General features: G+C 40.1%; 1 protein-coding gene across 8 annotated transcripts in view; it reads left to right on the top strand.

The window, feature by feature from the left end:
- ESRRG (estrogen related receptor gamma) overlaps window positions 1-24882 on the top strand; it is a 565965-nt gene that overhangs the window by 109597 nt on the left and 431486 nt on the right. The window lies entirely within an intron of this gene.

Raw genomic sequence — 24882 nt, 5'->3', positions numbered from 1 at the left:
AAGGAGAAAGACCAAAATCTTAAACATGGCCTGAAAGTCCCTGTCTGGTTTGGCCTTACCTACCTCTCTCACCTCAGTTCGCCCCTTTTCCCCACCCTGTGCACCTGCCCAGCTGCCTTTTTTTAGGTCTTTGGACTCAACATACTGCCTTCTGCCCCAGGACCTTTGCACCTGCTGTTGTCTCTGCCTAGAAATCTCCAGTTTTTGCCTGGTTAATACCCACTGTTTCCTCAAATATCTGCTCTATCATCTCATTGTGTTGGTCAAATTCCTTTATTGTACTTATTTTCAATAATGTGGCTTTGAGTAATGTCTGCCTCTCCAACTGGACTGAAACTCCTTGAGGTCAGAGACTGTGTCTGCTTTAGCTTTTCCTCTGTCTTCCTAGTACTTTCCCTAGAACTCTGCACAGAGTGGGTCCATATTGTCCCTTGTGGGAAGAATCAGGGAACACTGCAATTTTCCTCTTCCCTGAGTTTTTCTAAGGACAGCCCTGCATGTTTAATATTTGCCAACATGTCATCAAATTACTTTTATACGTTGGTGACTCATTTAAAAATGCTTCATTTGGGAATAACGGAGGGGGATAGACAGGTGTTCATTCAACTTTTACAAGAGAGGGCCAGTAACTACTTTAGAACTATATGATTGGATGCTGTTAGGGTCCCAGAAAACACAAACAGAAGGCTGTTGTTAGAAGACTGAACTGGCTAAGGAATTTTATTAACTCTGAGCCCAATTTTTATCCTGGGTGGCACCAGAAAGTGCCACGTATTCTACACCTCTACCTCTAGGCAAGATTGTTTTAATTCCCTCAAGTGATGGTGGTTTTTACCTCAGAAGGCAGCTCTGTTCCCGCCCTTAGAACTGGTGCCACGGTCTGAATGCTTTTCCTGCTGCCTAATATAAACTCCTCTTGCTATAATTTAATAAGCCTGTTCTCTTCGTCCTTTCCTCAGGGAGAATCTGTTTTGATAATTATTCTTTACCTAGATGAATCACATTTATGTAGTGCCTTACACTTTACAAAATGTTTTAAGTACATCATCTCATTGAATTTTTGAACAACTCAGGGAGCTGAGTGTTATTTCCTTCCCTCTCGCAGAACAGCCCAGAGAGATGACAGAACTTACTCAGAGTCATGTGACTTGTACATGACGCAGATGGGTCTTGAACCCAGGTGTTGGCGTTTCAAAACCCCAAGTTGTTTTCCCATATCAGGAGTCAACCTCGGTGTGCAAGAAGAGTGATAGTCTACCTGATTCTTCTCTGGCTTATGACTCTCATGTCATATTAATGTATGTTTTCTCTGTTGCTGTTTTCCACACCTGCCTTCAATGTCCCTGTTCTTTTCTGAGTTCTGTGGTTTCTATGTGTGATATTGGCTACCTAGCCCTGAAATACGGTGTCTTAAAAAAAGCAACAACAAAACTTTGGAATGATTAGGTGTCAAGGATTCCTTCCATAGTGTACTTCTGTTCATGCCTTCTGGTGTGTTCCCGGCTTTGTTGTTTAACCCCACGATTTGTTAGCCTAACGGTGACTTTTACAATTTAGCATAAAAAAAGAAGGTCCCTGCTTGTGGGAACCCAAGATCTAATGGATGAGGTGACAGAGGCCGGGCTTTACAGATTGAATATCTAGGCTGACGTGTTCATTTATATCCCTCTGTCTGTCATGCCTTCATGTGGGAACATATTTTTAAACATACACAGACAAGGGAGTTTTAAGCACTTAGGTCTACTAAGCCCTGTCTTAGAACGAAAATAGAGAGGAAATTGGAAAAAGTCGAAGACTTACCCAGAAGGAACCCAGTCAGGTGGAATTAAGCAGGTCCCCCAACCTTTGGTGGTGCGTGGACGACACTGGGGCCTCCCACTGCGGTCACCAGCCTGGTGGTGGTCCTGCCCCCGATCTGTAGTACGAGGGCTGCTCCCTCACATTCTTCAGCAGCTTCCTTCCCCTCTCTAGTTCTGTCCATTCCTTTGTGTTTATTCCATCATTTAGAACTAGAACAAAGCTTAAAGCATGAACTCAGGAGAACAAAGCACTGCCAGTTTTTCTTTATTTGGACTGTGTATACATGAGGCCAAGTTTGACTCTTACTTTAGAATCATTAACAAGTGGATTAGGTAAAATAATGGCAATAATGATCTTGTAAGAAGAACCATACTAGGTCATTCTTTTAAAATGAATAATCTGTAGTAAAGATTATGTCACAATTTATTTTGTGTGTATATATGTGTGTGTGTGTGTTTCTCCTTTAGCCAAATGGTTTTCAGTCGCAATTACTGAAGGTTCAATGACCTTCTGGTTCAACTGAATTAAAAAACTTAAATGAAGTTTTACTAGTATCAGTCTCTGCCGTCATACAGGTGATTGAGAGCACGGTGTATGTTACAACAATGCCACCTATAGCCAGTAGCCTTTGTTTAAACCAAGGTAAAATTTTACATAAGCTGCAACAGAAAACAGCCTAAAATAAAAGTCTGCTCATCAACAGTGTTTAGGGAGTGCCTACTCCTCAAAGCACTAGGAAGAAATAGGCAAAGAAACAGTAAGGTACTCAGGTGGTGACGACTTCAGGGAAGATGGGACCATACTTAAAAAAGAAATCCTTAATTAGAAAGAGATTTTATGTGTTGTAAACATCGTCTAAGAATAGTGGTTTCTCTGTTTACTTTCTTTATGGTATCCTTTGATGAAAAGATTTTCATACATTTAGTTAGGTAGAATTTACCAATCTTTTATGATTAGCACCTTCTCTGTTGTCAAAAATAATGTTCTTCTTCCTAACTGAAGGTCATAAAGATATTCTCTTATATTGTCTTAAAGTTTCAGAGGTTTGCTTTTCACAGTTTTGAATCCATCTGGAATTTGCTGCTGTGTATAGTATAAGGTAGGATTTCTTTTAAGGATAGTCAATGACCTCAGTACAGTTGACTGAAATAGTCCATCCTTCCCCAAAGATCTGCAGGTTACTTTTATTTTATTTTATTTTATTTTATTTTATTTTATTTTATTTTATTTTATTTATTTGACAGAGAGAGAAACAGCGAGAGAGGGAATACAAGCGGGGGAGAGGGAGAAGCGGACGTCTCGCCGAGCAGGGAGCCCCATTTGGGGCTCTATCCCAGAACCCTGGGATCATGACCTGAGCCGAAGGCAGCCGCTTAACGACTGAGCCACCCATGCGTCCCTGCAGCTTACTTTTGTTAGATACCAAGTTACCATCTGGCGTGGTCCTGTTTCTAAGCTCTCTGGTTCCACTGATCGGTTTGTCTATCCTTGTATATATATCATACTGTTTTTTTAAAAGATTTTATTTATTTATTTGAGAGAGAGAGAGAGCACAAGCAGGGGGAGTGGCAGAGGGAGAAGCAGGCTCCCCGCTGAGCAGGGAGCCCGATGTGGGACTCGATCCCAGGACCCCGGGATCATGACCTGAGCCAAAGGCAGATGCTTAATGACTGAACCACCCAGACACCCTTTAATGTTTTATTTCTAATTCATGTATGTATATATGTATTATATATATATATATATATATACACACATGTATATGTATATAATCTAGGCAAACTGATCTAATACAGTCCAGTTTAAATCCTGGCTCTGGAACTGACTAGCTGCATAAATTTAACCAGTTCCTTAAACACCCTAAGCCTCCATTTCCTAATCTGTAAAGAGGGAATAGTCTCTCATGGGGTTCTTGTGAGGATTAATAGTTCCTAGCATATGGTAGGCATTCAGTAAAATTAGTTTATTTATCTATTATTGTTACTTTATTTAATATAGTTCCTAGCAAAGGTAGGCACTCAATAAAATTAATTTATCTATTTTATTATTACTTTATTTAATAGACTCTCTATACATGTGTGTACATGTATGTGTATAAATATAAATATATATAATTTTTTGGGGTGCCTGGGTGGCTCAGTCGGTTAAGCATCCAGCTTTTGATCTCAGCTCCGGTCTTGATCTCAGGGTCATTAAAATAAATTATTTTAATTTTTTAATATATATATTTAATTTTTATATATATATATTATTTTAATTTTTTCATTTTGTTCTAAAAAGTCTGGTTCATATGTTTACTTAGCCTCATTTTGAATAAAAAAACTTATCATGGATTTTAGATTTGTGTTTGGAAGCATAGTTATAAGGAATTTTTTTTCCTTTTAAATATATATATTTGCACATTTTGAAGAGAAATACTGTATAGTTGAAGATTACAATTTCATGTGTTTAAGTTTGCACACAGTCCAGGCAAGCAGTCTTCTCAATACTTTTAGACAGTTAAAAATTTGTTCTAGGATCTGGGGATATGATAACAAACAAAATGTTTGTGGAATGAATGGGTATATAGCAGCAAACAAAGATTTCCTACTGTCAGAGAGCTTACATTTTGGTAGAGGGAGATAAACAATAAACAATAGAAAAAAGAAGGAGGGAGAGATAGAAGGGAGGAAGAGAAAAGGGAGAGGGGAAGAAGGAAGGGAGGGAAGGAGCAAAAGTAAGTAAAAAATAAGTTTAAAAGTAATCAAATCTTAATGCTAAGTATTATGAAAAAAAATGAAACTGCGTAAGGGGAATAGAGAATGCTGAAGATGTGGTTGCTGTTTCATGCAGAATATTCCAAAAGATACTAAAGGAAGTGAGTAAGCAGGCAGGTGGGAATATTGGGTGGGAACGTTCCCGCAGAGGGCACAATGAGGAAGTTCTGGAATGGCACCTGCTGGGTTGTTGAGGACAGAGGACACTGCAGCAGCTGGAGCAGGCAGAACCGTGGTTGAGATGAGATCGTGGAGTTCCTTGGTGGCAAGTCGTGTTGTCTCTTGGTGGATGTTGTAAAGATTATGACTTACTAAGTGAGCTGACATGCTCACTTGGATTGCTCTGAGCAGAGGAGTTTCAAAACCTGACATATTTTGAACCAGTCACTTGTTAAAATGGGCAGAAGACTTGAACAGATACATTAAAAGATAGACAAATGGTCGACAAGCACATAAAATATATTCGAAATCATTAGTTATCAGAGAAAGGTAAATTATACCCACAATGAGATACCATTCATATCCACTAGAATGGCAAAAATTGAAACAAACAAGCAAGCAACAACACCCCACCTACAACAACCAAATGTTTGTATGTAAAGCAATCTGAACTTTCATTCATTGCTGGTGAATGTAGAAGATAGCACAACCACTTTGGAAAACAGGTAGTTTCCATGAAATTAAAAATTACCCTATGACCCAGCAAGTCTACACTCAGGTATTTACTGAAGAACAGTGAAAACATAGGTCCGGAAAAAGAATTGCACAGCATCTTCATAGAATCATAACAGCTAAAAATTGGAAACAATTCCAAATGCCCATCAATAAAAAAATGAGTAAATTGTGGTCTATTTATATAGTGGAATACTGCTCATCAATAAAATGGTATGAACTACTAATACACTCAAAACATAGGTGAATCTCATAAATATTGTGCTATGCAAAAGGAAACCAGGCACCAAAACGTGCATGATGCATGTTCCATTCATGTGAACTTCTGAAACAGGCAAAAACTAAGCTTAATCATGGAAATCAGAACACTAGTTCCCTTTGTGTGGGAAATAATTGACTGGAAAGGGACATAGGGAAATTTTTCTGGGGCAATAGAGATGTTCTATAATTTGACTGAGATGGTTTTAAGGATGTATACATTTGTCAAAGCTCATCAATTTGTACTCTTATGATCTATATTTTATTGTAGACACTAATTAATTAGTAACTTAGTATTTTAGTTTAGAAAAAGAAGATAGTATCACTCTGGCTTCTTCATAGAGTATAAATTAAAGAGGGCCAGTATAGAGATAGGGAGACCACCTGGGATGTCATTGCAGTGGTCTAGGAGAGAGGTGATGGTGGTGTGTGTGATCAGGGTAGTAAGGATGAGGCAATGAGGACTCAGCAGGCTCTAGATATAACTTAAAGGAAGAACCATATGAATGGTGACAAGTGGTGTGAGAGAAAGAGTCAAGGATGTTTCTCAAGTTTTTGGTCTGAGCAACCAGAAGACAGAAAATTTTGTGGAAGTGTAGATTTAGTGGAAGGATATAGTTCGTCAGGAGTTATTTTGGAAATTTTAATTTTGAGATGCAGAGTAGACATCCAAATGAGTTGTCCTGGGTAGGAAGATGGAGAAATAAGACTGGAGTTCAGATGAGACATCTTGGATAAGTTATAGATTTGGAATTTATCAGCATATTTATGGTATTCAAAACTGTGGAGTCTAGCTGTGAGCCTCTAGGGAGTGAGTGAAGAAGATGAAAGAAGAGGTCCAAGCACTTAGCTTCTTTAACAGTTAAAGGATGGAGAAATGAGGAATAATCAACAGAGGAGACTGGGAAGAAGTAACCAGTGAGGAAGAGAGCAAAAAGAAAGTGGGATCCCCAAAGTTCAGCAAAGAAGGGTAGCTTCTTTGGCATCAGTTTTATCCATTGCTCAACACTTTTGGCATCCCAGCGATACAGTGCTTTTCATAACCTGTCTTTATAATCTGGAAATCTTTACCCCCATTAGGATCAAAAGTATAATTTTAAGATGATGGTAAAATACCAGGGTTTCATCGTTTTTGTTTATTTTGTTGTATTTTTTTTCAATTTGGTTTAAATTTTGTTTATTCCTTGATTGAAAACATTTGGCAGGTAGTTGATTGGCACAGGAATGACACAGGAATTGTTCACACCAGCCTCCGTTAGCTTTCAGAAGTTGACGATTTCTTTGGTCATAACTGTGCCGTCAGCCATGTGACAGGCCGGCTTCTATGTATACAATGGCTTTATTTCCAGTGAAACACCACAGGGCAATACTTTTTGAAGGCATTTTAGGAGATTCACATTTAAGTTAAAACCAACTCCATATGCTGTTGCCAATGCAAATAATTCCAATGAGGTGACAATCAGATGAACAGCTAAGTTCACACCTGCTGAGGCAGGATCACTACTGAGTTATCATAACTTTCTCCTCTGCCTGTCAGCTGGCAAGCGCCTTCATTGAGAAAACAGCACATATATTAACATGAACTGTATCCATTTATATATGACATCCTTGATATACTGAGGCATGCATTGTATATACATTCGGAACCTGATTAGATAATCAGAATGTTGTTCAACGGGTGGAACACTCAGTCCAGGATCATGGACCCATTTTATACGTTCCCTATTTCTGTAGGCCTTGATCAAGTCATTAGGAACTTTTAAGTGAATTATATTGAAAATTGCCTAATACATTCCACTCTTGTTTTCTTAGAACAGGCCAAGATTCATCATGTTAAATTAAGCAGCAAGAAAGAGGAGTAACAATGGTATTTCCAGAGAATCGAATGAAGCAACCCGAAATAGGATTTGATGGCTTCAGGGCAGGGATAGGGATTTCTTGTGGAGTGTCTTCACAGAACTTTCCCGAAAATGGCCACCTGCAATGTGTGATATTTCTTCAATGGAGAGTAGTCAATGGGCTGTAGTCATGTCTTTAAAAAATGTGATTATACTGAATTATTACTTATGGCATTTTTTATCCATGCAGTATTGCAATTTAAAAAAAATAATGACGGAACTCATATTAACAAGTCCCATTATGTCATAATTTTAGAAAAATGTCCAGAGATAGATGTTATGATGCAAACTTACTCATAAGCTAAAGAACCAAGATGACAGTTAAGTTGATGTTTAGAGATAATCTCTCTTCCCTTTAGCAATTAAAATACAGGGATGAGCATGGAGCCTGTAGAGAATCCCAAGTATTGACAGTAAAATGTAGCGTCTGGGCCATTTTTCAATTTTCATAAGCTTTTCAATGTTTTCCTTCCTCCTGGTCTTAGGACTTTTTTTCGTTGCCCCCCAAATCGATCCATCATTAATGATGGACCATGTTGTTGGTTTTAGTATTTACAACTGTATCTGTAAAAAGGGCTTGGATTTATTCATTTCTCCAAGCATTTTAAAATGAGACTTGAAAGAACAGTTGAGCTACATTTTATATTATTTTAAAATAATTTTGGCATTCCTTCTCCAGAGCCTTTGCTCGGACAGCTCTTTGGTTTATGATGACATCATGTCCTTTCAGAGACAACATTATTATGTCACTGAACCTGAAGTGCTGAGGTCAGAAGTACACGTGAAGTAACTATGGGCCTGGAAGACCATGCTTCAGTTCAAAGGAAAGCAAGCAGGGCCGAGAGGAAGGCTGAGGGAGTCAGGGCAGAGGGGCAAGAAAAGAAGAAAGGGAGCAAAGCAAATCCTGAAATATGCTCATGGGCATGAGCAGAATTTTACTCTCAGCATTTTCCTACTATGCTTTGGGGAAATGCAAAAAAAAAAAAAATAATGAAAGAAAAAAAAGCCAGCAAACCTTTAAAACTTCGCTCTATGGCATTACTCAGAGAGGCTTCAGAAAACAGAGGGGTTACATAAATGAGAGCAGGTGCGGTCGTGCAGAGGTAACTATTCAGCATATGTAAGTGCAGTTGGAAAATCATTGTCTTGCAGAGAATACTCGAAATTGGTCCCTAATGGCCTTGGTTTTTGTCATATGGTCTTGATTATAAGGCTAAAATTGCATTGCCATGCCTTTAGTGTGAACGAGATGGATGGATAATTATTACGTGCGCTGAATACCTTTCTGCAAGGAGGAACCAGGACACCCCTGGTCACTGGAGCCACCATTTCGCCTGGCTGTCAGAAAAGCTCGGAGCGGCCAATTCATCACTATACTGATGTGGAGGAGAAATGGAAATGTGCCCCTCTGGTTGGGTGTGCGCACTCCCACATGCATCTACATCTGCAGATTGTAGGCAAACCAGAGTGGCCCAATGTGAGGGATTGTGAGTCAACGTTCAGAGACGCAGTAGCATTAGTGGAAATGAGGGGTACAGAAATGAAACAGTGAGCTCTGTAGCAAACTGATGGCTCTTGGTGGTGTCCACCTGCTAGGAGGTGGTACCAGGACAGTGCTAGGAAAGATTCGGGGCTCGGTTTGAAATGCTGCAGGAAGTTTCAAATGATTGACAATAGGCATTGCCAAATAAACGGGAAATATTTGTAGAAGAGCGATGTGTTTAGAGACGTGAAACGGAAAAAAAAAAAATCTTCCCTTCCCTTCATTCATTTGTACTTTTTAAACCAATTTTGCTGTTTTACAAGCTCTCGGGCTCCTCTCGGAAGGTGGGTATGATGGCCGGTAACTAGAATTCCAGCTGCTGTTGCTGCTGAGAAAGAGTCGTGTGGCTGTTTGATAGTTGCTCCCCCCACCCTTTCTGGTGAGGACAGCAGAGGCGGGCACCGTGGGGAATCAGAGCAAACCCAGTGCTCTGGCCTGAGCGGGTAAGAAAGATTCAGGACTGCACTAAGATCCCCGACCATGACCACGCGACTCATTCATCACGGGAATGTTTATTATGGATCCTGGCCTTGGAGGCTGTGGCTTCCCCTTTCCATGCGGCCCTTTGCAAAATATGGGCAATTAGGTACGAGGGCCCCTGCCTCGTCCACACTGAGCCTTGAACTTTGGGACTAGCACTGGGGGGAGAAACAAATCACAGTCTGCTGAAGAGCTCATGGAAACTCTGATGTGAGAGCAGACACGGGTTTGAGAGAATAAGGTGCTGAGTCCAAAATCAACGTTTGGAAGTTTTCTGATTGTGGTATGGAATTTGCCACTCAAAGCCCAAACTGTGTATGTTGAGAGGGGTTGCATGAGTTGCTTGATGAGCTAATTGGTCAATCACCCCAGCTATTCTGCTGTTGCTATTTCTGATTGTTTTGATGCAGCATGTATATTGTAAGGTAAGGAGTAGCCAAAACATTAAGGATGGATGTTTCTTTGCAAATGGAAGAAAAAGAGGGGAAAAAGAAAACTGGAACCTCTCTCTTTATATATACACACAGGCAGAACCAATATATGGTGCAGAACCTATATGTGTGTATACACATGCTATCTATATATTACTGTGCAAAAGTACTTAATGGAAAGTATTAGAAAACCTATAATAATTATTTTAGCACATTTAATACACGCTTTTCTTTTCAGGTATATATATATATATATATATATATATATATATATATATATATATAGTGATACACGGCTTCATTATACCCATTAGTATGCTATACCACATGGTAATTAAATGTGGGATTCTAGGGCAATACAAGATGAGAGTTACACTATTTTGGTGCTGTTTTTAGCTTTCATTTCTATTGAAAAATACTAAATTAGTAGCATTTTTTGATTCCTGATTTAGCTCTTTTAATAAGAAGCAGAAGCTAAAAACAGCCCAAGCAAGCAGTTGAAGTCTTATCACAAGCCAGTAAGATCAATAGCTAAAAAAAGTATGAAAAGTTTTTGAGTGACAGCTTAAAAATGGAAAATTTAAATATATATCACTGCCTTCTGCTCCATTGTGTAATGCATAAAGCCCACTTTGACAGTATGTTTTTAAGCAGTCAAGAAAGTGATTTATTGTTATCACTGGATTTGTGTTTATGTTCCGTGCTGTAAACTATGCTTATAGCAATATATCTGTATTAAGGCATTAATACTAGGAGTGCTACCTATGCTTAACATTACTAATATTGTTCAAAGTGAAGTTTATTGGGCTATAAATAGTAACATCAGTACTGACACTTGCTGCATCATCTAAGTGCCTGGGTAACCGTGTCTGATGCTAAATGACGATGCTGCTGACAGTATATAAAACATAAATAGTGACTACGAGTGATATTTCATGGCTACTGCTGGTGTTTCTGCTCTCCTCTGGTCTGGTATAAGATAAGGAGATCTATGTATGCCGAGACCTTGCTAGATTTTTCCCGTGTTTGCCAGAGGGAGATGATTAGAGGAAATCGTGTCTTGATTTTAAACATTCTTGTTTCCCAGGACCACTGATGTTTTGTCACAAATACAAATAAATAATCATGGTTCACAGTAATGGAAGGATAGTTAGCAAATCAGGATTCGAGTTTGGTGTAATCTATGTTCAGGCAGGGTCTTTATCTTGATAGGAAGCTGACGATTGTTTAGTCATTAGTTTTAATGGAGGGTTGACTACTATCTTAGGTTGGGCTGCTGTAACAAAATACCATAAACTGGGGAGCTTCTAAATAACAGAAATTTACTTGTTAAAGTTTTGGAGACTGGGGATTCCAAGATCATGGTCCAGCACAGTGGATGTCTGGTGCGGTCTCCTTCCTACGAACGCTCTCTTTTCTCTGTAACCTCACATAGCAGAAGGGGCAAGGGATCTCTCTTGGGCCCGTATGGTAAGGGCACCAATCCCACCATGAGGGGCGGTTCACCCTCATGACCAAATCACCTCCCAGAGTCCCCACCTCCAAACCACCATGACATGGTGCGTTATAGTTCAACGTAAGAATTTGGCTGATGGGCACAAATATTCAATCCATAACAACTACCCTGTGGTGGCCGCTGGTGCCATGGACAAGCATATGTGCTAAGCTTGATTTCTTTTGTTGATAGTCAAGACAGTATTTCAAGTCTGTTTGAATTTTACCAGATACACTCTTCTTTATTCAAGGCTCTAAACAATGGAACCGCTCTTTCTTAAAGGTTGCCTTCAGGAGGCAAAACAGCCACATAAATCATGAATATGCTAATTTATCAAGGTCCTTTAACTTTACTTTGTAAAGGCTAATGACGTATGTTAAATTAAGCTTTGAGTTCATTGCGACTGGAAGAGAAGAGCCCTATCTAGCAATTCATTCCTTCATTCATTCACCATACTTTCATGGAGCACCTGCCATGTGCTAGAAACTACATGGCCCTCTGGAGACTTAACAGTAAACGGAACACATCCCTTATCTTAAAGACACGGTCAAATGAGACCACGTTTTGCTGAGTTAATCCAAAGGAATTATGAAAAAGTTATTTTTTACCCCCAAACTAATAAAAGAGGTGAATTAAACGCATGAAATGATAATGATCAAGCACATTTTTGTTAGCTTGTAATTTCTTGCTAGTTTGTTAGAGAATATGATAGAGGCAGGCTCATTGAGATGCTAAGATATTCATGTACTGCCTTTTTCACCTCAGATACCTTATTTCTTGGAACTGACGGGACGGTGACAAGAAAGATACTGATTTGGGTAACCCATAAAGGACAGAGAGCTTATGATGTAAGGTATTAATGCTAGGTGTGCCAACCATGCTCATCATTATTAATCTTCTTAAAAATGAAGTTAAGCAAGCACTGATTGCCTTCTTTCCATTGAAAGAAGGTAAGTGCCAGAGTAGACGGCGAGCCAGGAGAAGGGGATTTTTCTCATCCAGAAAACAGGGAATACACTCTCATCTTTTCAAAGCCATGAAAGTTTGTGCCTTCATGCAACCTTTCATTCTCCCTTAAGGAAACTTCAGTATTATTTGACTTACTTTGCAGTAAATAAACCTGCATCCTTTGCGTGCGTGCAGATAGCGACTGTGTGGTTAATGGGCAGGAAACAAAGAATGGGGGACTCGCCACGAAAGGTTTCTTTCTCTTTTTTCATCCACATCCAGAAGGAGGGAGCAGGAGGTGGATGTGGCTGGTCAAAACAGTACAGTTCAAGCAGCCGGTGGAAACAGGACACATTAAATTCTCGAGTTTCAGGATGGGGAAGGTGTTGGGAAAGCAGGGGTGCTCTGTTCTTTTCTAGTTGGTTTACCGACAGCTTTCAGAATAGCGTTGGGTCCACATTAGACACCTTTCTCCTCCAAAGTCTGGCAGAGTTCCATAAAGAACTCAAAGCACATTAGGTGTATGTTATTGTTTCTTGGGCCCTAAATGCAGCCTTGTAAAAGTGCACGAAGTGATGGCAGCGTGAAGGCTAGCAGCCCAAGGACCTATGAAATCCAGTGCTTTCTCATTGATTCCTCATTGCTTCCTTTGTTCGTTGAAATATTCAGCTTTGGTCTAAAAACAGCTAAAAACCTTATGCAAAGAGCTTGTAAACAAACACCCACTTGAACCATCTGGTCTTGTAACACATACAAGTGATTAAGCTTCAGAGCTATGATTGTTAAAGTTTTAAAAACACAACAATCCCAAACACCCCCAAATAGACTCCTTATACAAGTTTATAGGGAGGAAAACATGGAATGCTTTCTATAGTAAATAATCCGGAGGGATTAAACAATCTTTTGATTTCCCTACTTCATTCCCTCCCTCCCTTTCTTTCTTCATCATAAGTGTTATAGAATGAGAAAGACTTAAGATACAAATGTATAGATAGACTAAAAATACATTTATAATTCCACTATACTGAGTCTACATGGTCAACATCTTAGGATAGTTGCTTATCTTTACCTTCATGATTTTTTTTGCCCTTGCTAGAGAAATACATGCGCTAGAATGTGTGTGTGTGCGTGTGCACGGAGGGGGGTGTCTTCGTTCCTTCTAGAATATATTAAGCAATCCAGGGTATTTGCAAAGAATGAATTCATACTTTCTGTCCATAATGATTGAAGAAAGTCAGGTCAGGGGGAAATTAAATATGTTAAGAGCTCTCATTTTAATTGTTTATTATCAATACTGTCTTTAGAGTTAATTTCCTTGACAAGTTGTAGGGCCTATGGATTGGATTCTTCATATATTTCTAACATGGAAATGATTCTAAACTGCAACATTTCATTTAGGTGACATCATGGAAGTGAAAAAGAATTAGCTGCACACTCTACCACAAGCATATGGAAATAACACAGCTTTCTAGTGGATCACTGTTGAAAGGAATAACACAGAGAACCAAAAACTCTCAAGTGAAATACAAGCTCTAAGTGAGAAATTAATAACATATTAGGCCCTCTGTTTCTGTCTTCTCAATCTTGACCAGCCCTCATCCATAGATTTAGCTAGATTTATTCTATCAGCTGGAAGGAGGAAAGACAATAATTGAAAGAAGAGAAAGAGTGTTTAGTTATGGCGGTAATGACTGGTGTAACCAACAAACCACCAAAGAGTAAATGGTTTAAGCATAAGTCCATTTAATCCACAGTGGGTATTCCTGATTGAGGTGAGTCTCTTTCATGTGGTGATTTGAAGGCTGAGCTCCCTCTGTGCTGTTGCTCTCTGACTTCAGTAAATGGCGTCCAAGGTTGCCCATGTCATCTGCAAGAGCCTGTTGAAAGGGAAATGCTACAGAATATAGTGTGTGGGGGGGTTTTATGGACTACCTACTGGGAAGCTTCTGTAACTTCTGTTCTGTTTCCATGGAGGAAAGCTCAGTCACATGACCACACCTAACTGCAAGGGTGGCCGGGGAATATGGTCCCGCCATGTGCCAAGGAATAAGAGATGAGTTTAGTGAATTGCTGGCTAGTCTCCACCGTAAGAGGAAAAGAGGGAAAGATAGGTGCTGATGCAGGACACTCTATAGTATTTTTTAATTTTTTTTTTTTTTTAAGATTTTATTTATTTATTTGACAGAGAGAGATACAGCGAGAGAGGGAACACAAGCAGGGGGAGTGGGAGAGGGAGAAACAGGCCTCCTGCTGAGCAGGGAGCCCGATTCGGGACTCGATCCCAGGACCCTGAGATCATGACCTGAGCCTAAGGCAGACGCTTAACCACTGAGCCATCCAGGCGCCCCATTTTTCTATTTGTTAAGAGGGAAACAAATGAAAGCCTTTTTTCACATCAGTGATGTGGTGGTAATCTGTCTCTCTGGAGGGTAAAAAAAAAAAAAAAAAATACCCACCTGATTTGTAATTTGTGATGTTTGCTGATTTCCATGGTGTAAATATCCCCATGATGGCTGACTTCAGGCTACCAACATGAAGTCACTCAACATGGATCTGAGAAGAGATTCACAGAGTCAGTTCTAGCAAGCTGGAACAAGCCACTCTAGCACCACATTTTACTAATGAATTCTAAGAAGACACCTCTGAGGCAGCCCATTTGTGAGCAGGTAGTGAATGTGCATTTTCCCTTTTGTGTCTGACCTAAGAAAGATTCATTTCAGAATGGATTCTTTATCACTTAAAAAACCATCAATATCCAGGTGATGTATAGAATTGTTGAATCACTGGACTATACACCTGAAACTAATATAACACTGTTAACTAACTAGAATTAAAATAAAAACTTTGAAAATAAACTAAAAAATTAAAAACCATCAGGGCGCTTAGGTGGCTTAGTTGGTTGAGTGTCCAACTCTTGATTTCAGCTCAGGTTGTGATCTCAGGGTTGTGGGATTGAGCCCTGCATCGGGCTCCATGCTCAGCAGGGAATCTGTTTGAGATTCTCTCCTCCCTCCCCCCCACCCACCCCCGAGCTCTCTCTCTCTCTCAAATAAATAAATAAATAAACCTTTAAAAAATTAAAAAACATCAAAATGATATGCTCATATCAACAATAGATGGGGGTATACAGTTTTTGAGTCAGAGAAAAATAGCTCCAAGGGCACAAGGAGTCAAGCTGCCCATCTGTACTGAATCCTGGGTCACTCTCAGGAAAGATTTAAAGCCTCTAGAACAAGTTTCCAAAGAGTCTACCAAGAAGTCAGATGTCACTTCTGGAATTTCATATGATTGTTCCCGTAATTGTTTTCCCAAAAGAGGGAAGGATTTGGAGATGGAATGGATAATGGTGATGAGAAAAAAGAGATGCCAAGGAAGATTCCTTTGTTTCTGTCTGTACAATGAGTTGGATGGTGGTGTCATTCCCTGTGAGAGAAGCAAAGAAGTGATGGGAGCTGGTCTGTGCTTAAACAACAACAACAAACCTCTGAAATTCAAATGGGTCCTCAGATCTCAATTGGTGAATTACTTAAGATTGTTATTAATAGACCAATGGCTGTATAGTCTTCTAAAATCTCCACTATTCCTTGTCTACCTTTTTTCAAAGAGTCAAGCCATGTAATGATCAGTTGGAGTCACTCTTAACCATTCTGTTTGATCCATGCAGATGCGGTGCTCTTGAATCAGAGTGCGGTAGTCCAGATGGGGGACCAAGGCGTGTGATGCACTTGGCTTAGCCCTGTGGTTTTTGTTGTGTGTGGTTTTGTTTTCAAGTGTTAGAGTGCTTCAAGTGTTAAAGATGTAGCACCTCTTGAACTGATGGTGTGGTCTGAGTCCACACTGTAAAGGCTCAGGGTTTCCTATTCGGTGCTTGTCACTTTATGTAATTCTGAGGGTTAGAAAAACATCAGCAAGATTCCAGTCTGTACTTTCTGTTTGGAACACCAGCTGAGGCCGATCAAAACCTAAGAATGAATGAAATCTGTAATGCATTCATTGTAATCCGTTACTGGTTTGTCTGAGGCTGATGACTATTTTGGGAAAGTACTAAAACTGGTAATGACAGACTCAAACATTGAGGTTTCTCAAAAAGTTAATCCGTTCACTTAGTAAAGAGCTGTTCTGGGGAACAGCTCTCCTCCTCCCATATTTTTTAATGATGGTGAAAATTAAGCTGCTCCAAAAACTAACTTTCTTCATGCCAACCTGCCCTATTGTTTTCTTTTTTTTTTTTTCGTTAACTGCGATCTGCCAAAAAAACAGAACTAGGGCTTGGCACACCAATTTTGATCAGACCAACCATCGGAATCATAATGTCCTAAGTACAAAGCTCACTAATTGAATTTCATTCACTGGACTGAAATATAGCAGCCAAGACGGAGAACACTGTCGGCTGTTTTTTATGAGGTCCAGAGTCTAAAGTCATTTTTAAAATGTGAGTGATGCAATTTCTTGTATCTTTCATTTAAAATGCTACTTGGTAAACAGTGTTTCAGATTAGTGTATTTGTAATTTAAATGAAGACAATACATCAAGCTGAATCTGAAAAGAAAGAAGTTTAGGAAATGATTCATTCCTCTTTTTGTGTGAGCTACTGTAGAAAATAATAAATAAATAGGTAAGGAGAGAAAAAAAAAAAAAAGGTTTGTGGCTTTTAAGAGACAAAACCGAACTATTTCTAAAACAGAGTCAGTCCCAACAGCTAAGTCTTTGTTTTCTTCAAGCAGACTAATACATTCTGCCTAATTCATTTTTTATTTTCTCTCGGGGTCCTCTTGCAGGTTTGCTTCAACAAAGGAAGCATCATGTTACATCTTTTAAATAATTGATGGCTCTCAGTCCAAGCCAGCTTGAAGGAAATTCTGAAAATAGGTACTGATTGAGCAAATGCCTCCTTCCTCCTCCCCATTCCCTTTTTGAACACTCCTCACTCATCTCTTCCCTCCCCTGTTTGCTGCTTTGCCTCCTTCTTGACTGGTACAGGATGATGATCTCATTTGGACTTAGATTTTATCTACCACTTGGTATCCCTCATTTGTTTCATATCATTCTATATATTTTATTAAAGATGGGGGAACTGTTAATTATAAGCTGACTGATGTAATGAAGAGTTCTTAATTAATCACCAGAAATGTTATGTCATAATCACCACCAGAGATAGTTTGTTAGGACTATAAAAAAAATGAGGCTTAGAGCTTGTCCCTCTAAATTCAAAGTATGCTGTCACCAAGGGTCAGGTTGCCCCGGAAGCTGGGTTGGCTGGGCCTTGCCAGCCCCATCTGTTCTGCAAGTTCAAATACTGTAACTGACCTGTGTTTTCCCCCCCAGAGAGAGAAAGGCACCTCCATCTTACTTCACTGTTGAGTCATTAGCAATTGTCTACAGCTTGGAAAAACCATCCCTGTTTTAAGGCAGGTGTGGTCGGTAGGAACTTGGGCTGGTTCGCCGTGAACCTGGCTTCTGGTCATGACTTTGTAAGTCACTTTGCCTTGCAAGGCCTCCCTTTCGTCACTGGTGAAATGCAGCTTTCGGAGAGGATTATCTCCAGCATCTAGCCAGCACTGGTATTCCTGCATCCTCCAGAGAGGAGGATGAACCACAAGGAAGTTGCGCTCCATTTGAGAGCATTAATGTATTCCAATTTGGAGTGAGTGGACTGTGTGCTCGCTCATGGTTCATCTTCCTCTTTCTTTCCCTTATTTTTCTTTTCTTTTAGTCTGTCACTTCTTCTCTTCTGCTACTTACCCCTTTCCTTTCCTTTCCTGACCTTCCACACTACCAGGGTCAGAGTGGAAGGAAAATGATTGGCGATGTGTTAGAGTCAAGGATCTCAGCCTCTTATTTTTAAAATATCCTGCCTTCACAGAAGAGCTTCCTCCATCAGAAATTGTATCTGAAGGTAGCCAATATTACTGAATTTGGGAAGACTAGCTATAAAGTGGCAACTACTGGGAGATCTAAATCTGGAATTCTAAGTTGGAGCTCAGTTTAAATGGGGGAAAGCTTTACATTGTATCCATCATTGAAAAAACTGTATCGAAATTGATGGATTATTGTCCACTCTCAAAACGGTATCACAGACTGATCTACTCTCCCTTTCAAGGGACATTTTAAAATATCATGTTGCTTACATTGTTCCATTTTTCTCTCTTATTATGGCAAGCTTGGTGAGGGGTGGGGAGCTAAAACCATCTTTGCCCCAAATCTTCCCCATAACCAGTAGCTTGTTTGGATATCCCATGCTGGCCTGGGAAAATCTTTTCTGATTGCCTCTACTGAAATCTTAGGAAAAAATCTTCAAATAATCAAACCTATTTAGAACCACACAAAAAACATATGGCAGGGAATCTAGAAAGTTGAGGAATTTCTTCTGTGTATCTTCTACTATCTGACTATATTCTAAAGTTGTATTCAGAAGGATTAAAGGGACTATTTGTGTTTTCCTTTTTAAAAACCTACTGTTACCTATTCATTTTTTAGACTATATTATGCACAGGCTTTTGTATCTCTGTGTAAGTAGATTAGAGGTAATGCCTCCTGGTAAGATATACTCCTAAGGTTTTGGAATTCAAAATGTGCTTTTCGCCAAGGATAGCAGTGCGGTTAATAGTTGGGTCCTACCATAGTGCTACTACATTTCAGGAACATTCTGTGCTAAGTGGCTTCTCTTTTTATTGGAACATCCATTCTTAGTACCATTTTGGGACCTGAGAACAGATCTTCCTCCCTCTGAAGGTAGGGAGGTAATTCCCTGTCATCTAAGGAGCTGACTGCAACAACCTAGAGACTGTTGATGGTGAGGGTAGGGGTGGTGCAAGTCCTATTGCCTTGGGGTCAGTGACTTTGAGTGAAGGGACCCTAGTCATTCAGTTCCCTGGATTTGCTCTAAAAATATCCTCTGGGGGGCACCTGGTTGGCTCATTCAGTTTGGGCATCCTACTCATGATTTTGGCTCAGGTCATAATCTCATGGGTCATGAGATCGAGCCTTGCACTGGACTCTGGAGCACTCAGCCGGGAGTCTGCTTCTCTCCCTCTCTCTCTCCCCCACCCTCTACCCCTCCCCCTGCTTGCGGGTGTGCGCACTCGCTCTCCCTCTCTCTCTCTCTCTCAAATAAATAAAGAACTAAATCTTTTAAAAATTCCTCTGGGATAGGGAAGGGAATCCAGATGCTTCTTCCCCTAACCCCGTGCTATGCAAACATAGTGGGGTAGCACCATTCACATTGCAATCTATTTGTAGGATGCCCCCTCAAGTTGTGCAATGCAAAATCCATGTGAACATGTCTGGTAGTTTTTAATCCTGGAATTAATTTTTTTTGTTAGTTCAAGTTGTCCAATCTCAATAATTAGTTGAGTATAGGAAGTTCCTAGTTTACAAAATGGTAGTGTTCCCATGTACATTTTAAAACTGGTTGTTTGTAATTCAGAATATTTCCAGACAGAAAAATTACATAAGGAGTAGTGAATTTCTAGATTACACACAAAAATCTTGCTCACTCATACTGTAACTGAACTTCTAGAAGTTGGCAACAGTTTTGTTTTCTGTTCTTCATTAAATTACCTGCAGTATTGAATAAGAAATCTTCCACCTGGGTCGGTTGTCACCATTTAAAATGGGGTTAATCTGGGGAAATGTATATTGCATTTTGTAGTAAGAGGAGATCATTGAGGTAATGGGAATAAATTCCCATACCCTTTAAGTGCCCATCTGTCTTCCCTCACCCAGGACCCTTGAATGGGACAGAACATGAAATGGAGTCTAAGATGTATGTAGTAAAAATACGCAGACACTGGAGTTGGGGAAGAGTAGTCAAAGAGCTAGATTCTAATTCATCCTTCCCCCCCCCCCCGCCCTGCCCACCTCCCGAGAATTCCCAAATAACAGGATCCCAGTTGCCCATGGGACAACTAGTTTATGTATCTTTGGTCCCAGAAGACTCCAGTTATTTTTAGAAAGCGCTATGCATCCATCTTTTCTCTCCTTGCAGCAATTCCTGAACACCTTGCATGTGACTGAAAGGGAGTTTAGTAACATAGTAATTCTTCCTCCCCAAGACTCTGAGAGCAGGATGTTGCTGATGGCTGATGTGGGCTGCCTCGTGTATGTATGGGAGATCCCAAATAACATGATCCTGAGCGGAATGCCTCTGCTCAGACATAGGCTCTGTGTGTGGGATCAAAAGGAGAACTCATTCCAAAAACTGTTATCATAATGTGAACATTATTTTGAATTTTCATTAATTTCAGCGATGGGCTTTGACAAGTTGTTTATTTTAAACGTTAACTTGAAATCACAGCCACGTCGATCATGACCGTTGGCAACATCACATGGACAGCAACATCTTGTCTCATGAAATCAGCACCCAGAGGATTTTTGATCCTTCGAATCCTTCTTTTGTAAGATATACCTCATTTTACTGCACTTTGCTTTCTTGGACTTTCAGATACTGGGTGTTTTACAGATTGAAGTTTTCTGACTGCCCTGCATCAGGCAAGTCTATTGGTGTCATTTTTTTTCCAACACTGTTTACTCTATGTCACATTTAGCTAATTCTCACAATATATCAAACTTTTTTGTTATTATATTTGTTATGGTGATTGGTGATTGGTGATCTCTGATGTTACGCTTGTAATTGTTTTGGGGGGGGGCACGAACTGCATTCATTGAAGACAATGACCTTGATCGATAAATGTTGTATGTGTTCCTACTGCTTCACCAACTGGCCGTTCCCTTCTCTCTCTCCCCTCTGGCCTCCCCATTCCCTGAGACACAACAATATGAGGCCAATTAATAAGCCTACAATGGCCTCCCGAGTGTTCAAGTAAAAGGAAGAGTCGCACGTCTCTCACTTCACTTCAAAAGCTACAAATGATTAAGTGTAGGGAGGAAAGCGTGTCAAAAACTGAGACAGGCCAGAAGCTAAGCCTCTTGCTCCAAAGAGTTAGCTAAATTGTAATGCAAAGGAAACATTCCTGAAGGAAATTAAAGGTACTATTCCCAGTGAACACAGGAATGATAAGAAAGTGAGACACCTATTGTTGATATGGAGGAAGTTTTAGAAGTCTGGATAGAAGATCAAACCAGCCACATAATTCTCTTAAGCCAAAGCCTAATCCAGAACAAGGCCCTAACTCTTCAATCCTATGAAGGCTGAGAGAGGTAAGGAGGCTGCAGAAGAAAAGTATGAAGCTAGCGGAGGTTGGTTCATGAGGTTTAAGGAAAGAAGCTGCCCTTAGAACATCAAAGGACAAAGTGAAGCAGCAGGTGCTGATGTAGGAACTGAAGCAAGTGATCCAGAAGATCTATGATAATTTGTGAAGGTGGCTACACTAAACTGCAGATTTTTAATGTAGATAAAACAGCGTTCTGTTAGAAGAAGATGCCATCTAGGGCTTTCATAGCTAGAGAGGAGAAGTCAATGCCTGGTTTCATAGGTTCAAAGGACATGCTGGCCCTCTTGCTAGGGCTCATGCAGCTGGTGACTTGAAGTTGAAGCCAATGCTCATTTACCATTCTGAAAATCCTAGGGCTCTTAAGAAATATACCTAGTCTACTCTGCCTATGCTCTATAAATGGAACAGTAAAGCCCGGATGACAGCACATCTTTTTACAACATGGTTTACTGAATATTTTAAGCACACTGTTGTGACCTACTGCTCTGGAAAAAAGATTTGTTCACAGTATGACTGTTTATTGACTATGCACCTGGTCACCCAAGAGCTCTGCTGGAGATGGACAAGATTAATGTTGTTTTCATGCCTGCTAACACAATATCCATTCTGCGGCTCATGGGTCAAGGAGTAATTTTGACTTTCAACTCTTATTATTTAACAAATACATTTTATGGGGTGTCTGGGTGGCTCAGTCAGTTAAGCCCCTGACTTTTGATTTTGGCTCAGGTCATGACTCTTGATTTTGGCTCAGGTCATGATCTCAGGGTCATGAGATTGAGCCCTGTGTCGGACTCCACACTGAGTATGGAGCCTGCTTAAGATTCTCTCTCTCCTTCTCCCTCTGCCCCTACTGGCGCCCACCTCCCTCCCGCTCAGGCTCTGTCTTTCTCTTTAAAAAAAAGGAAAGAAATACATTTTATAAGGCTACAGCTGTCATAAATAATGATTCCTCTGATTGATCTGGCAAAATAAATTGAAACCTTTGGAAAGGATTCACCATTCTAGATGCCATTAAGAACATTTGTAATTCATGGGAAAAGGTCAAAATGCCACTATTAACAAGTGTTTGGAGGAAGTTGATTCCAGCTCTCATGGATGACTTTGAGAAGTTCAAGTCTTCAGTGGAAGAAGTACCTGCAGATCTGGTAGAAGTAGCAAGAGAACCAGAATTAGAAGTGGAGCCTGAAAATGGGACTGAATTGTGTAACCTCATGATAAAACTTTAACAGATGAGGAGTTGCTTCTTGTGTCTGAGCAAAGAAGATGGTTTCTTGACATGGAATCTACTCCTGGTAAAGATGCTGAAGAAACTGAAGATTTGAAATGAAAACAAAGGGTTTAGAATATTATATAAGCTTAGTTGATAAAGCAGAGGCAGGTTGTGGGAAGATTGACTCCAATTTTGAAAGAAGTTCTACTGTGGGTAAAACGCCATCAAACAGCATCACATGCCACAGAGAGATCATTCATGAAAGGAAGAGTCAGTTGATTTGGCAGACTTCATTGGCTTATTTTAAGCAATTGTCTCAGCCACCCCAGCTTTCAGCCACCACCGCCCTGACCAGTAGGCAGCCATCAACACTGAGGCAAGACCCTCTACCACAAAGAAATGATGACCTGCTAAAAACTCAGATGATGGCTAGCATTTTTTAGCAATAAGGTATTTTTATAAAAGGGGATGTACATTGTTTTTTAGACATGATGCTATTATACACTTAATAGATGACGTATAGTGTAAACATAACTTTTATATGCACGGGGAAACCGAAAAATTCCTTTGACTCGCTTCCTTGCAATTCTTGCTCATTGTCGTGGTCTGGAACCCACCGGCAGTATCTCCAAGGTATGCCTGTACTTCTTGAGTTGTAAGCTTTCTTTAAAAAAAAAAAAAGTAATGCCCTAAATTAGTTCCCCTCAGACTTCTTACCCTGTAGTGTCCATTGGGTGGGTTCTCTCCTCATGTTTCCTTAGACTTATACAAATTACAGCTTTTTAACAGGCCTCCTGTGTTCACAGTCCCAGGAAATAAATAGGGTTGAATTCCCACATTCGTGTCATCTTGCCTTCTTTCTCGCTTTTTGAGTGTCCTGGAAACATCCTCCTATTTTTATTTGCAGAGCAGCTTTCTTTTCTGATTCTAGACTCTGCCAACCTCCAGTCTCCACTGGAAACCTTCTTGGTCTCTGGGCTTAGTAGATCTTGAGCTCTCACTGTCTGCAAGAATTTATTTACAAAATATCCCTTTGTCTTTCAGTAGTCAAGTCCTTCCTCTTCAGCATGAGAGCAAATGATCAAAGTTTGATTCCAGTTGCTTTTTTGTAGCCTGGGGGTATTAAGGTGTAGCTGGAATTAAAACCTCAACTTGCTTAATTGTCAAGCATTTTACTTTTAACTTCTTTCTTCAAAGTAAAGGGCGAAAGCTGTGGGTGTGAATGGTGTCTTCAGTGCATGTGATTTAGGGCCTCTCTGAGACTCTCCTCATCACAATTCAGGCATCTCTTTGACGTGTTCACTCCCCAAAGGCTACAGCTACCACATTCGTGCCTCAAGGGGCATGACAGAAAATGGCCTGGGTGCCACCTGATGAATGAGTTTCTGCACTGGAATGTATACCGAAGAAATTGTTAGAGTTGTCCATTGCTCACAAACTTCTTTTCTTCTCCTCCCCCATTCCCTGGGCTGCAAGCCCATATCGAATTCACCTGGATGTTCCAGGGGTCATGTTGTTGCTCTGAAGAGTTGTCTTTTAGCAGAGGGTAAAGATGGGAGAGATGTTCATTTAAATCACATGGAATTGCCATGTTTGTCCGTCAAGATTGGTAGAACATTGGTAGTTTCATGAGGGTCCAGCTAAGAATTTCTCCTGATGAACTTCTACCTCGAACAGAAGTGTGTTTTGAAGGGCATGCTTGGCTAAAACCCACTGTGGAGTTATTTAAAACAGAAGCTTCACGTTTTTCCAGTCAGGAAACTCGTGCTTCTCTACCTGTTCTCTTTTATCTTTTCTGAGGGTCAGAGAAATGAGAGACCAAACCCTCATATTTGGAGAAATTCATATATTTTTAGTCTGATGTGAAATAAGTAGACAATCCTTTGGTCCCTGTGATAGAATTTTTTTCTGAAAGTTATAAATGGGAGTTATCACGGAAACTGCTTTGAAACCTTAACCAGAGCATACACTATAAATAAGAGTGGAGCCGAAGATTAGTAAATCTGATAAAGCTGAGATAGAAGAAAACTTAAAATAAGAAATGAGGACTGTACCTTAGTTGGGAGTGTTAAGACGGCTCTGAGTATATATATAGGAAAATCAAAGACTTGCTAAAGGCAGGGCGTGTGAACCCATAGCTATTAATGTGTGCTTAACTCTATTGCCTGGGAGATTTTATTAAATGCAGCAGCCAAGGAAATTGACCTCACTTTTTTTT

Source organism: Halichoerus grypus, chromosome 7, assembly GCF_964656455.1.
Source record: "Halichoerus grypus chromosome 7, mHalGry1.hap1.1, whole genome shotgun sequence".
NCBI classification, from domain to species: Eukaryota; Metazoa; Chordata; class Mammalia; order Carnivora; family Phocidae; genus Halichoerus; species Halichoerus grypus.
Note: the sequence above shows the minus strand (reverse complement) of the source record. Positions and strands in the feature narration are given on the sequence as shown.